The following is a 16,723-nucleotide window of genomic DNA, read 5'->3' as shown; positions in this document are numbered from 1 at the left end:
TCCAGGCTGAACAGTCCCAGCTTGCTCAGCCTGATCTCATAGTAGAGATGCTCCAGTCCCTTCATCGTCTTCATGGCCCTTTGCTGGACTCTTTCCAGTGTGTCTTGTACTGAGGAGCCCAGAGCTGGACACAGTACTTCAGAAGTGACCTCACCAGTGCTGAGTAGAGGGGAAGGAACACCTCCCTTGACCTGCTGGCAACCTCCTAATGCAAACCAGGATACCATTTGCCTTTGTGTCAAGGGCACATTGCTGCTTCATGTTCAGCTTGGTGTCCACCAGGAGCCTCAAGTCCTCTTCTGCAAAACTGCTTTCCATGTGGGCAGTCCCCAGAATATATTGGTGCATTTCCACTCTGCTGTTTCCATACTTCCTATTTCTCAAACTCCTGCATCATGAACAATCTAGATATGTTGGGTTCTTTGATCCTGGTTGCCTGAAGCCTTATTTCTGAACTGTATGGGTTACTGTTTCCAGAAAGCAGCTGCAGTACCACAACATCTCAGAGCTAGGACCTCTTGTTCTGATGAGGTGAGGGAAAGTGGGGAAAAGAACTGGGGCAGGGATGAGGAGAGAAATACAAGAATAATAATCTAGCACATATGACTGGATTGTTTTACAAGGAGACACAACTTATGCACTTCACATAACATGTCACCAGGACTACAAGTCACTTCATGATCATATGTGAAAGATCTCACCACTAAGTACAACAGTTCTTTTCAGTTTTATCTATCTCCATCTCCTTCATTTACTGGCCAATTTAATGCCAGATTATTCTATATAAAAGAATTTTCAAAATATATTTCTAGAGTTATTTATGCATTTCATAGTAAATGGATTTTGTCTTAAAAAAATCAAACATCTCTGAAGTATTCATTACCGTAGGGATCAGAAATTGTGCTTACTCCTTTCACCACAGTTGCTGTTCACAAAGAGAGTAAATTTTTCAAGAAAAGTCAGTGATCTGTATGCAAATGTATAATAAAAACACATGGGGGTAACAGGATATTTCAAGGTTTGAATCACACAGAGGTAAACAATTACAGTCCTGAGACAGAGTTTCAAGTCCCTTGTCCCATGCCCCTAGTGTCTTGTTTAGTATTGCTGATAGACTAGTCACCCAGTTAAATTATAATACAAAAGTGTGATCTAGTTAGGAGGAGCCAAAGCACAAGTTCGGAGACCTATTTACTATTTCAAATTACATCATATCTTTCCAAGTGAGCAAATCCCCAGACTTGTTTATCTCGGTGTGGAGGTTTGAACTCAGCCGGCAGCCAGACGCCAGGTGGCCGGCAGTTCGCCCCCCCCCTCCCCGCTCCCTCTGGTGAAATAGGGGAGGGACAAAAAGAAGAGAATTCGTAGGTTGAATAAAAAGAAAGAATTTACTAAATATAACGAGAGAACAACAGTAACAATAGTGAGTCCAAAAAGAAAATGGGTAAAATGCAGCAGTGGCCTACCGACCGCGACGACTGCGTGTCACCCGTGTCCCTCGCCCCCGCCCAGCAACAACACGGCCCCACGAGCGAGTGCAAGTCCCAAGTGAAAAACCCCGTGAAAGCAAGAGAACCTGCCCACCTGTATCCCTGGGCATGACATCACATGGTATGAAATACTCCAATGAAAATTAACTCCATCCTGGTTGAAACCAGGACACTCGGAATTAAATTATGTATATATATTTTTATTAATAAAAGAGATGTTATATAGTAAATAATTTAATAATTATAAATATTGTTGGTATTAGCTGTAAAGCTAGACATATCCTGACTGCATGATTTAAATTTTGTTATAATCCTTTGAATGACTTCATTGTACTGAGTGTTTAACAAAGAAACATTCACAGTGCACTACAACATGCGTGGCTATAGTTTATGACCAGCTGGCATGAGCTGAATAATACATATCTTATATAACGCTGGTCTAAAATAGATGTGCTCTTGAAACATGAGTTTACAGGCTGTTCTGTTAGACCCCTGGCTGGAGCCCTAGAAGTTTATACACAGTCTCATTGTCACCTTACAGATCTTTGCCGTCATATGCAGAAAGTTATGTCCTTTCTGTTTTGCATCTAAGAAGAAATGTTGAAATATGTTAACTTTTCTTGCTCTCATTATGTCTGGAATGTGACATTCACCCTTGCAAATAGGCAAGGGGATTCAATTAATGTTTAGCTCTAGGTAACATTACCAATTCTCTCACCATACTTAACATGGAAAAACTGTTGTTCACTCAAGACGTTGATATGTGCTGATGACAGAGAGGTACCTTGTGAAGTATGTGGATTTCAGAATGGCTGCATTTCTTTTTGCAGAGGATTGAGATTCTAAAAAGTCCTTATGGGATATGACAAAGGCAAAATTAAAACTTCTTGAAGTAACTCCATGAAAGTATACAAAAAACTTAATAAATCATGCAGGCTGCACTTTGGAGCAACAATCTCTAACATATCTGGGCGATGAGGGACCTCAAACAGCACCTCCAAAACCTATCACTAAGCTCAGCTTTATATTACTATGTTACACACCAGCTTGAGGGAACTCTTTCTTCCTGTTTTGTACTTACTTTGCTATAATCTAACAAAGCATTTTTGTGTCTCTCAGCATTTAACATCCAATTTGTTAAATGCCACTGAAGAAAAATAAAATGAAAAAAAAATCAGTTAATAACATCCTCTTTAATGTTTGATCATCCCATGACTCTGTGTTTCACGATGTTGACCTAATTTGCCATGACAAGAACATGGTCCTTTTTTTCAGAATACTCCAAGTGTAGAAATGACTAAATCTTAGAGAGAATTGTATGCTACCTTTGCCAACAGAAACATCTTTATTGACATTATTTTAACTGTCCATAGTAAAGATATATCATTAAGAAGACACAACTATACTAAGTGGAACATGATTTATTTAGGTACTTAATGTTTTAATTGCCCCAGTTAGGGGCTGATCCTTCCTCATATGGCACTCTGACATTCTTACATGAGACCTCAATGTAATTATTTAGTATCTTGACAGATTAGGCAAAATTAAGCTGTAAATGTAAATTTTGTTAGGACTGTCTGACACTCTAAATGAATCCCACAATACAAAACCTTTGACTGGAATAGGACAAGTAAGCTGGGAAGTTAAAACAATAATATACCTTCCATCTATTGGTCATGTATTTAAATCCATCCATATCTGTTACCAGTGAAAATCCTTATGTGTTGACAGCAGTGTCTACTGCAGGAGTTTCAGCCATGGTGGACAGAACTCCACATCACAAAACCATAAGTAGAAGTGGTCTAATACTGTAGCACTTAAGTGCCACAGATCTTAAGTTACAGATCTTAAGTGAGAAGAACTGAAAGGCTGATAAAATTAAGTTTATCTTTCACCTTCAAGACAGCCATCTCAAAACTATTGAGGCATTCTGGCATTATTGTTATATTTTATTTTTACTGTTATATAGGTTATATTTCCATATTTAATTATCCTGTGAATACAAAAGGGCCTACAGCAGTCATTACTATTAGGTGCCAACGGACAAATGCAAGAATTCAGGAAACTGGAGGAAAAGGATAAGCAAAGTGGTGAAGATTTAAGTTAGATGTCAGATTGGAACATTCTGCTGAAATTATTGCAAAATACTTGCTGGCAGAGACAATAGTAAATCTGGCCAACTACATTTATTAAAAGTATTCTCTATGCATTATTTATTTACAAATAATCACCTTCCAGATATTTAAGTATTAGAGAGACTCTATTTTTCCCTAGAAACTTAATTAATTTACCTATCCCAGTATAACCCATTTATCCAATTTATCTTCTTTTTTATTCTACAAGCTACCCATAATTTGAGCTGTCATATTAATATATAGTGATTCCAGTGCACTTAATCAGGACAACTCTAAAATGAAAAAATGGAAGGAAATGCATAAACATTTACAAGGTCATCTGCCAGCATATCATTTCATGAGTGAAAGTATCCTATGAGGCGTGCTTCAACCTTAAAAGACAAGGTCAATATGAGTATACTTTTTTTTGTTTATTCCTAGATGCATATGCTTCATGTGTACTACTTAGTATCTACCATTCCTATGAGATAATTATATTGAAAATTATTAGCTCCAAATGCAGCACCACAAAAAAGTAAACTCATAAACATTTGATCTTTCATGTTTGCAACCGGTTTCACACATTCCTCCCTTATGATCCCAAATTAGTTTTGGCAGCTCCCACTGATTATCATGTAATTCTCACTTTTGAACATTTTATATTGATTCAGAAGAATAGATTAATTTCCATTAGTTGTGTTCTCAGAAGCTTGGAAATTACTTCGTATGCACTTTCTACAGTGTTCCTTTTTCTTCTGGTGTACACCTATGATGGAACTTAAGAGGAGTTAGAGCTGGGGATGTTCCCTGATCTGCTGATGTTCCAGAAACCTTTCACAGCAAAGAACATTTCCTGAGGGGGCATAAAAAAAATTGACCTAGAAGAGAAACATAGGCTTTATTTGAATCAAAGAAATTTTGCAAAAAATTCAACAGATTATTTCAAGAAATTTGATTAAATTTACCACATGCAGATAGGAGTACATTTTTAAATGTAAGGAAAAATTGCATTTCTTACAACAAAGGTCAGGTGAGAAAACAGATAGCCAAAGTAGAGGAAAAATCCATGACAATTTATGAATTGTTTTCATGTACTTGGGTTCCTGCCTGTGACACTATTATCCTAAATATAACATTAAGATGTAGCCTGCAGTCCAGTTATCTGCCTGTCCCAGATGATAAGGGACAGAAGGTAAGTGTGGAGCAGTGAAGTATGGTGATTTTCATCAATGCTCTCTCAGTGTCAAACAAGATAATATCACTCCACTGAAAGAAACTTTGGAGTAGATTCCAATTACAGACAATGGAGAGCACCAGGCAGTTCTAGGATGCTATTACTTATTTTAGAGGTCTATTTTGGATGCGCTCAATCACATCCTGAAAATATATAGCACTCAGCAGTGTATAGGGGCATCTAGATGCACATATTTGGCCAAAGTCCATGCTATGTCTCTGATTACTCTGACACATTTCTTTCATTTGGGAAAGTCAATGAGGAGCCTTATGAATGACTAACTACTGATATCTGTATTCCACAAGTCACTCAATCACTCAATCAGTTTAAGGATTTATAATGCCAGATATTATGTTATCCAAATATCTATTCCTTATTAGATAATCTTCAGGCAATGCTGTGTCCTTCTGGCCAGTTGCCTTTTCTGCTGAAACGTTAGATGAGATTTATGTCTCTGCAAAGTTTTCACCAGGTCTCTGTTTTCTGAGGGGTATATGAGGACAGCACTGAAGCCCCTGTGCTCTGAGCATGCATCCAGTTAGAGTATCACTGGCACCAGTTTCCTTTGTTCAATGCCAACGCAGGGAACCACTGGGAAAGATGATGCCATGGCATATCCAAGATACTGACAACATGCAGCTCCCTATTTTAATTTTTTTTTAGTTTACAAGTCCGGTTAAAATATAACCAAAGCAATGTTTGCATTGATGACCGCATGGAAATGAGGTAACAGAAATTAAGAACAATATTTAAAGAAAGTAAAAGAAATAAAGAATTATTCACTTACCACAACTCCTTATAAAGACAAAGGTTTTCAACACAAGGCATGTCATTAGATTCCCAGCTACTTCAAGGATTATTCAGTATCACTTTCAGCCAAAAGAGGTCTTTTTTTGATCAACATTTTCACTTAAGATGTTCACATCTTAGTTCTTTAGGACTAATGCCTTCCTGTAACAACCCAGGGCTTTATCACTTCCACGTTAAATCATGGTATATGTCACTGCTCAGAACTATCCAAAGAGGCAGAATTTAGTGGGCCTACTTACTAAGTAACACATCTGAGAGAGCACATGAACCTTGGTTGCACTAGCTATAAAATGACCAAAACAAAGTTTGCAGTGGTAACTTGGAACCATAAAACTGCAAATAGACACGTTTCAGACTGTGTGAGATCCCTCATCCCTCACTCTCGGATATCACCTTGGCAAATCTAACCTCAAGTGTTTGCACTTGCACTGCTGTGCCATTAACAACAGCAACATTTTCTCATAGGAGTTTATCTATATTTGATTTTTTTTAAACTGTTACTCTGTTATCAGCTAACATTTCTAATTAATAGAATATTCATAACACAGACTTTTGTTCCTCAGCTTATTCAATGCTAGGCTACAGACCTGACTTTAGCATGGCAAGAAACAAGCTTCTTTTCTAGGCAAAGTTTATACCTGCTTTAATTAAAAGTGCAAATGCAGATATACCTTGAGATCTACTTTGCTCTGGGACTTTTATCTCTCTTGATTAGACTGGATCTTCTTATCTTCAACCATCTATTCTTCTAGGCTTTTTCAAACAGACTGCTCATGAAGCTGTGAGGGTTTAGCAGGAAATAACTAAAAGGCATTCTTTTGACATTAAAAGGGTTCACAGGAGTTCCCCTTCTCAATGTTTTTATATATATTTCTGTAAGATATAATTTTAAAATTATGTGTTGCATTTGGAGGAGTGTTTATATGGAAAACTCTTTAACATATAAATAAATAAACAAGTGTATCCCAGGAAGGCTAAGTAATTCTGTATCTTGATATACTAGTTTCATGACATGGATGCAGTCCAACTAGTGGATCAATTGTAATGTAATGCTATAATTACTATAATTCACAATTACCATTTTTGACTAAGGTCAGCTTTAAAATCCTTAATAGCTATAAACTAAACACTAATATTTACCATGAATTCTATTCTTGTTACATTTCATCCCATCTTGACTTGTCAATCAATGCCTAATGCAGTGTTAGTCTAATTATATACATACAATGTAATTATATTGTAAGTCGAAATCCTCCTATTAAATATGTGCTATTAAATATAAATGCTTTAGTCATGGGCAGACTAAAGAAATTATGCTCTACAAAGTTGTGTACAATGATTCTTATCTAAACAAAGAGCTGAAATGTCATATGAAGATGGAGCACAATAGAAATGATTGATATGTAATTTTTTTGTACTAGTTAAGATATTGTATGCTATCTGACTACTTTACAATGCACTTTAAATGCAAAAAAAAGTGTCATAATACTGATTAAAGTTATATATTTCTGTTATTGATTTTACCTGTTTAAATTACACTACTGTTTTCAAGGAAAGCTTATAATGCTTTTTAGATGAGTGACACTTTTTTTTTAGGTTTAGTACTCTACAGAAGAAAAGATGAAGCAGAGAGAACATCAGATCTAGGAAGCACATGCATCAGCTATTATCAGTCACCTAGCTCATACTTGTCTCATTAATGTGGTTTCAGAAGAAGGTCAGACCTGTAGCAGATGTATTACTCAGGTGACAACAGGAACATCAGCACTGATGCGTATCACTCACAGAAGTAAAACCTCTCTGCTTGGGCCATTGTTGCCCAAGCAGGACACCATTACAATGAATAAATTGTTACACTTAGTCTCATAAGTGTATATAAAAGAACTGTCATCAGTGTACTTCCTTCAGATCTACAGAATAGATCTCCTCAGATGCAGACAAAGGAGGAATTTTGGAGAGACAGAGGGAAAATCCTGTATATATTCTCGAAGTGAGTCATACCATATGGGAAGAAACCTACAAGGCCAGTGCATTTCCAAAGCATGAAGTAGACAGCAATGAGCCTTGTGGATCAACATTCCCAAGAAGTACTCAGTGCAGGCTGCAAAACCTAATCTAAGTGTCTAAATGTCAGTATCTACATGTAAACTAAGTGTCTAAGTTCCCATTAAGGTCAGCTGAATGTTAGTCAATACAAGCAAGAGTCCTGTACATCTGAATAAATGTCATTAGATACTTTGGGGTGATTTTAAGAGCTCTCCATAATCTATTAATTGTATTGACTAGATAGAAGTTTAGATACCTAACTCACATGTTGATGCTTGCCTTTAGAAACCTAAATTTAGATTTTTAGAATCCAGAGCTGAGCATCAGTCCCGGGCTGTGTTTCTAACTCTGAGAACAAATTATAATCTTGTGATCACAGGAATCAGAAGTATAAAGAAGCATTCTTGCTTATTAGCTGCTTGGGATGAACTCAGTATATAAATGAAAACCATGAGTTTTAAAATCCTGTAGCCAGGTGAGGCAGTTTAACCCAAACCAGCAGCTAAGCCCCACACAGCTGCTCGCTCACTCACCCCCAGTGGGATGGGGGAGAGAATCAGAAGGGTAAAAGTGAGAAAACTCATGGGTTGAGACAAAGACAGTTTAACAAGTAAAGCAAAAACCATGCACACAAGCAAAGCAAAACAAGGAATTCATTCACACCTTCCCATTGGCAGGCAGGTGTTCACCCACCTCCAGGAAAGCAGGGATAACTGTTACTTGGGAAGACAAACAAATCAGTCTGAACGTCCCCCCTTTCCTTCTTCCTTCCCAAGCTTTACATGCTGAGCCTGATGTCATATGGTGTGGGATATCCCTTTGGTCAGTTGGGGTAAGTTGTCCCAGCTGTGTCCCCTCCCAAATTCTTGTGCACCCCCAGCCTCCTCACTGGTGGGGTGGTGTGAAGAGCAGAAAAGACCTTGACTCTGTATAAGCACTGCTCAGCGGTAATGAATACATCCTTGAATTAACAACACTGTTTTCAGCACAAATCCAAAACATAGTCCCATACCAGCTACTGTGAAGAAAAATAACTCTATCCTAACCAAAACCAGCACACCAGGGACAGACTTGAACACATAGTTACAGGATTTTTGGGGATCTCTTTCTTCTTAGAGTCCCATGGTCTGGCCAACCTAATACTACTTTATTGAGTTACGACACAGCAGCAGCTCTAGTGTGTTCGTCAGTCATCTAGGTCTTGCCCTCTGACATATGCAAAGTAGCATATTCTTCTTTAGAGAGAAAATAACCTCAAAATGTCATAGTGCTGGGGCAACAAATAACCTGTACACAAACCATGACCATGAAGCAAGTTGGCCAGTGTGACTTGCTCCTGTGTGGAGTAGTAACTCACTCCTCCCAGACTTGTTCTCCTGTTCCCTCTGAGGAAACCAAGCCTATGCTGGGTCTAGAGGACAAGAAAAGGAGGTTGCAAAGATGGGAATATGTGATATCAATTTCACTTGGATTGGAAGGCTTCTACAGCTGAAAGACAAATGACGTTGGGTTTTAATTTTTTAAAAATTGTTTAGGACTACCCCTCTAAATCTTTCTTGAGATCAGTCTGGCCATCTCTAGCAGAGGCCAAAGTTAAATTATTTTTGAGTTTTGACAGGGCTAAATTTGACTCAGTTTATTACCAGTCTTAGAACATGTTTCTATCACATACTTTCCCCAGAATCTTTAAAACAGTCTTCAGCTTACCTGGGAATTTTCAGGTTTTCCCTTTTTCTTTAAACTTGGTGTTGTGTCGTCAGATGTATTCATACCTATGGCATATTTGACATATGAGAAGAGTCTGAGAGAGCTGGGACTGTTCGGCCTGGAGAAGACTAAGAGACATCTTATCAATGTGTGTAATAAATACCTGATGGAGGTGAGTAAAGAAGATGGAGCCAAACTCTTTCCAGTGGTCTCCAGTGAAAGGACAAAAGGCAAAGGGCATGAACTGAAGTGCAGGAAATTCCACTCAAACATAAGAAAAAACTTTTTTACTCTGAGGGTGGTCAAATACTGGAGCACATTTTCCAGAGGGGCTGTGGTCACAGAATCACAGAATCATCTAGGTTGAAAAAGACCTTGAAGATCATCTAGTCTAACCATTAACCTAACACTGACAGTTCCCAACTACACCATATCCCTAAGTGCTATGTCAACCCACCTCTTGAACACCTCCAGGGATGGGGACTCCACCACTGCCCTGGGCAGCCCATTCCAATGCCTAACAACCCGTTCTGGAAAGAAATACTTCCTAATATTTAGTCTAAATCTTCCCCGGCGCAACTTGAGGCCATTACCTCTTGTCCTATTGCTTGTCACTTGGTTAAAGAGGCTCATCCCCAGCTCTCTGCAACCTCCTTTCAGGTAGCTGTAGAGGGCAATGAGGTCTCCCCTCAGCCTCCTCTTCTCCAGACTAAACAACCCCCGTTCCCTCAGCTGCTCCTCATAAGACCTGTGCTCCAGACCCTTCACCAGCTTCGTTGCCCTTCTTTGGACATGCTCGGGTAATTCAACGTCCTTTTTGTAGTGAGGGGCCCAAAACTGAACACAGGAATCGAGGTGCGGCCTCACCAGTGCCGAGCACAAGGGTAAGATCACTTCCCTGTCCCTGCTGGCCACGCTATTTCTGATACAAGCCAGGATGCCATTGGCCTTTTTGGCCACCTGGGCACACTGCTGGCTCATGTTCAGCCAGCTGTCAATCAACACCCCCATGTCCCTCTCTGACTGGCAGCTCTCCAGCCACTCCTCCCCAAGCCTGTAGCGCTGATGGGGGTTGTTGTGGCCCAAGTGCAGCACCCGGCATTTGGCCTTATTGAAACTCCTACAGTTGGCCTTAGCCCATCACTCCAGCCTGTCCAGATCTCTCTGCAGAGCCTCCCTACCCTCGAGCAGATCAACACTCCCACCCAACTTGGTGTCATGTGCCAATTTACTGAGGGTGCACTCGATCCCCTTGTCTAGATCATCAATAAAGATCTTAAACAGGAGTGGCCCTAAAACCGAGCCCTGGGGGACACCACTCGTGACCGGCCACTAACTGGATTTAACTCCATTCACCACAACTCTTTGGGCCCGGCCATCCAGACAGTTTTTTTACCCGGCGAAGCATGTGCCCATCCAAGCCATGAGCAGCCAGTTTTGCCAGGAGAATGCTGTGGAAACGGTGTCAAAGGCCTTACTAAAGTAAAGGTAGACAACGTCCACAGCCTTTCCCTCATCCAATAAGCATAAACCCGTGCTGACTGGGCCTGATCATCTGGTTGTCCCGCATGTGTTGTATGATGGTACTCAGGATGAGCTGCTCCATCAGCTTCCCAGGCACCGAAGTCAAGCTGACAGGCCTGTAATTTCCTGGATCATCCTTCCAAACCTTCTTATAGATGGGCGTCACATTGGCTGATTTCCAATCTGTCAGGACCTCCCCAGTCAGCCAGGACTGCTGGTAAATGATGGAAAGTGGCTTGGTGAGCACCCTAGCCAGCTCCTTCAGCACCCTCGGGTGTATCGCGTCCAGTCCCATGGACTTGTGCATGTCTATGTGATGCAGTAGGTAAATGCAGTGGTGTCTCTGTCCTTGGAGATATTGAAAACCTGACTGGACACAGCCCTGAGCAACCTGCTCCAGCTGATGCTGCCATGAGCATGGGGTGGGATTGGATGATCTCTAGAAGTGCCTTCCAGCCTCAGCCATTCTGTGATCTTGTGATTTCCCAGTTCCATATGCCTGGTCAGCAGAAAATTATGAAGCAATATCAGATTTTGAATAACCCTTTCAACCTTTTGCAAACTTTAGAATCATTATTGTTTCCACATATTACACAAGACTATTTAGAAATTTGAATTACATCAGAAGTATAACATAAGCACATCAATATTTAACCTTGATAAACACAAATCAAAATTTAAAACACTGGTGACTATCATATTTATTGTCTTTTTTTTCTTTTTTTTATGTCTTCAAGCTTTAATTTCCTAGTTCTTTATTTTTGTCATTACATTTCAAAGTGCATGTTCAAGATGAGAAACTGAATCCCTCTGTATGTGTCACAGTTGCCAGCTGATAGTCATTGACTAGTGAAGGGAGATAATCCATTAGCAAAGTAACCTTAATCTTCAAGTTTAATGGACTTCACCCATCCACAAAGCACACTCAGAAAGCTGTGATCCCTTATGACCCAGTCATGCACAGCTCTGAGCATCATCTGGGGTGCACTCCCAGCCCTCCACTCTCATTTATATCCCCAGCTCTCTGCTTCCTTTGAGGTTATGCAGCATCTCTTGGAGGTGCACCTTGGTGCACCCTGAGGCAAGTCCCCAGGCAGTAGTTTTATTCCACTGAGCCATAACAGATTGTCCCCCTTTCAACTACACAAAATGTAGCTTATGTTGAAGTTACTCACTGGATATATTGAAGCACTGCTTTGAAAATGTATGCCTGTGTTTTCAAAGTGAGGTGAATTTCCATGTACAGCTGAAGCAAGATTTAGAGGAGATCAATGAAGCATCTCTCAGCTGATTCAAAAAAAGATTGTGTAGACTTTACAATAATCAAAGAGTTAATCTAGTTTCATTCCTAAATGACTAAAACTCACTCGTAGGCTTTTATTATGTTAATTTTCCAAACTTGCAAAGCAAAAAACTCAGTAAACTGAAAGTAACCGAAGGGGCTGTTTGGAAGAGACAGAAATGAACTGTGTCTTTTGAAGTGTTCTAAAGAAAATGTGTTCAGAATATTTAAGTCTCAAGTGAGTTACCAAAGGTTATTCATTCACAAGTGAGATAAATTCATACCTGTCAAATTGTCTGGATCCTCTGTGTGATCACTAGGGCCTCAAATAATTTATTTTTTTCCCCAGTGAAAGTTCAATATTTTCACATACCCAAATTTAGTAGCATTTCCTGTGTCTGAAAGTGAATTAATTCATTTTCCTTTCATCTCACTTTCCACTTTTACCAGACTAGTGTGGAGAAAAAAAAATCCAGGTTGGCTGACATAAATTGTTTTTAAATACAATTTCACAGTGCAAACAGCTTGCAATGTCCTTACAATAAATACTGTATTTGTAAACAGAGTACTTTTAGTAAAATCCTATGGTTGTCAGTGATTTAAAATGGGTATGTAAAATATTATTTCAAACTAATTCAAGACATGCTTAGCCCTTGAACACTTTTCCACTGTTTAAGTTCTCGTATGTGCCCAAGAAGGGTACATGAACCCCAAAATTTTCCTTCTTTTCCACTTTGGTACTTGATCCAAAAGGAATTATTATATGCAGCCTAAACTTGCCTTATTGTGATAATATGAATCACTGTTTCCATCACGGAAAGTGTGGACTAAATTTTATATCAGCCCTGTGGATTGATGAAAATTCAATGGAGCAGGGTTAAAAAAGGAGCTGAGGAGTCAGCAAGAATAGCAGAAACCTTACATTTTAAAAGAAAAAAGAGATGGTTAGGATGGGCAACTGAGAAACAGTTTGCTCATGAAGCTGGAACAGCAAAACTTGTGGACAGAAACGCTTACCAGGAGTCATGCTACTGAGAGACACAAAGAGAGGCAGAGTCTGATACTGTGGACTTTTCCTATATTTTCCTAACTATTCTTTCTACTAACTGCACATAATAGCAATTCAGATCAAAGGTGTGTTCAAGGTCAAAGTCACTGCATAGCCAAGTTTTTGTAAATATTTATTTTTTACATTTGACTGCATGGCAAATAATTTTATTTACTTTCACAAAGAAAAGAAGGAATCAGGTCCTATATATCTTTCATATGCTTTATGCTATCTAGGTTGACATCAAAAAAACAGAATATAATTTTTCAAATAATAATTCTGTGTTATATTTTTGTATTCTGTACTTTTTTACTTTTTCTGGTTTTGTTGGTGAAGGGCTGTATTTCGCAGCATTTATGTCCTACCTTTTGCTGCATTTGGCATCTCAGTGCAATTAAATAACATAGAATTTTGAATAAGGCAGTGGGATGAAATTTGGAAAGCCTCTGTATATTTTCTCCTGCCTAGATAAGCAATTTCAGAATTCTTACTTCTCCATATAGTATCATTAGAACTCACAGATAGTAAAATACCTTCAAGAATATATCTTTCATTCTATTTAATTCACATCTTTCTGGATAAAACTGTAAATTCTCCCATTCAGCCACACTGATGTGGTTGACATCTTTTTTCTGAAAATCCATGCATAATTTTTAGTTTGAAATCTATGCACTGCTCCTCAAACCTCACTTAGGATACATTGCTTCTGAAAAATGCAGCTGTTATTTACTGTTTTGATGATGTCTGATTCATGATGGGGAATAACTATTGGAGGAGAGTTAAAACAATGAAATATTCAATCAAAGTAAAAATGAAATATTCAGTCTCTTATGAACGAAATATTGAAATATTCCATGTTTGTGCCTTGAATAAGACTATATTGCTCCTTTGGATAACATTTTTTATATTTACATATGTAAGTTAGAATGTGCATACAAATGAAATATAAAAGAGTAATTCTATTTATTATTATTATTATTATTATTATTATTATTATTATTACAAAGGAACTTCTTTATTTGACCTTTTATTATAACAGAAAGCTATTCTATATATATAAAGATTAAAAAATGTATAATTTTTGGTGTTCTAATAGTACTAATAGTGTACCATTTACATTATTGTAATCCACTATTGTAAAATTTACCAGACTGACATACTTTGATCCTGCTAAGGAGAGAATCTGGCCCAATGGGGTCAGAGAAGAATGTAGCAGCATATGTATATTGTATAAATACAAATAAAATAGATCACAAGGTACTCAGAAAATGACAGCTACTTTAATTCTTAAAGGGCTTAGACTTCCAAACCCTTTAGAAATTATGAAATGAAGAATAACAAAAAAACAACCCCCCATTATTATCCAAGCACAAGTGGTATAAGATCATTTATCTTGATGGATGTCACCTTAGAGCACATATTATCCCTATCTCTCAAAGTGTTTTTTCCCCCTTATTTCATCTCTGACATTCATTGTAAATTTAATGATCCACATACGATTTGCTGGTGTCTCAGTCTGGTGTTTTGAAACATGAAACTAGTGCTAAATTTATGGCACTGCAGTACCACTTAGTGAATCATTAAGCAGTACAGTGATTTTAATGATTTGGATCATACTGGACCTCATCACTGTATAATGAGGTTCCATTTAGTGTAAATTTTATGTAAAAATTCAATTTGCAAACCAACAACATGAAACTACAACATTTTTTCTAACCTGACTTTGTATTTATTTATTGTGATTCTTACCAGTGTTTCATATGGGGAAAGAAAATACTACCTCATTGCAAAAATAATTTTTTACAGTCCTCACACCACTGAAAAATATATACTTTCAGATTGGTATTTTTGTAGAAATCTATTCTTAAACATAAACCTCTAGAGGGTTCAGATATGGTTTTTGGAGTATGCTGAATTAGATTGCAATATTACCAATCTGGCTAAGCACTTGGAGAAGTGATCATTCAAAGGGTTTCAAATCCTTCTCTGCTATCCGAGAGGATCCACCAACACAGAGGGGAACATTCATTACTGCCCAGCTCAACAGCATTGGGTCAACCCATTGCTGTTTCCATTATAAACTCTGTTTCTCAAACCAAAGGCTTTCTATGCTGAATGTTTATACCTTGCTTCTTTAAAATACACTGAAGGAACTGAATAGATATATTTTACCAACCCAAACACAGATTCCCCACTTTGAACAATTTTACACTGTATAAAGTGTAATAGGAACAATGGAGATAATGTATTGTTAGAATAACTAGTAGTTCATATAGAAAGTTTTTCATCTGCAAACTAGTAATTTTAGACTTTTTTTCAGTAAAGTTTGCCTCTAAAGTCAATTTTCATCAAACAAAAGCAATCTAAAATACTCACAGGTAATACTTGGATCATTCTCTAATTCTATTTCATCTATTTGTATTAATGAATATGGTTGGTCCACAGTCCTAAAACAGAAGAACCTTAATGGGAAGGAACTACAGTTCTTGAAAAAACTGATGGTTTTTCAGTCCTTTTGGTCCAGATGACAAGTATTTGAGGAGCTTGAGATTTAGTTAATTAAGTTATTGAAACATTACATTATTTTTGAGGTGGTGTAAAAAAATGGGGATATAATAAAAATCCTTAAATTAATTGATCTGTTAATTCAACAGCACATGGCAGTTCAGACTCTAAGTACTTTACAGATGTCAAAGGTAAAAAGGAGGTGAATAGGATGAGAGAGGCTTTTTTTCCTCCAAAGGAAAAATTAAAGAAATGACTAATAGTCACCATGCAGTAAATCAAATGCATGTGCGTGTAACTGGCAAATAAGCAAAGTAACACAATGACCCTAACAAAGTCTCCAAGAAATGCTCATGTTACAAAGCATCCTCAAATGAAGCAGCCACTTTTCTTCACAACTACCCAACTCAGATGCCCGTTGCCAGACAAAATGAAGAAACTTTCTGTAAAACAGCATCAATGGCTAAGAATTCTGTGATACTACCTACCCGTGCATTTTTTTAAAAAGGAAAGGAGTAACAGAGATAGAAGCTCCTCTCAGCCTTTTAGATTTCTTTTCTGTGGTGCAGCTGTAGGTACAATATTTTATGGAACCAGGAACATTCAATAATCTGACTTGAGAGACAGTAAATCTTGCTATATAAAGTTGCGTAGTTACTGTGGAGTTGGAAAGAATAGTGGAGGAAATGTAATATAAGATCTCTAGCAAACAATTTGAAATAAATATTTTTTAAAAATTTACAGCTGAATCCACATTTACTTGTAACAGTGTTGTAGCTACCCCTGCAAAGCAAAACCTGCCTTTAGCCATACATGCAGTGTTCAATGCATTTTTGCTACTATAGGTTTAGGAAAGAACAAGGTTTGCTTTCATCTAGCTGAAGGGACTTACACATGCACACTCTCACATATAACACTCAATAACACTCTCATACATATGTTTGCAAGTACCAGAGCTAAACA

The sequence above is a fragment of the Strix uralensis genome, chromosome 2 (genome assembly GCF_047716275.1).
Source record: "Strix uralensis isolate ZFMK-TIS-50842 chromosome 2, bStrUra1, whole genome shotgun sequence".
Taxonomy (NCBI): Eukaryota; Metazoa; Chordata; class Aves; order Strigiformes; family Strigidae; genus Strix; species Strix uralensis.
This window is presented reverse-complemented; position numbering follows the sequence as displayed.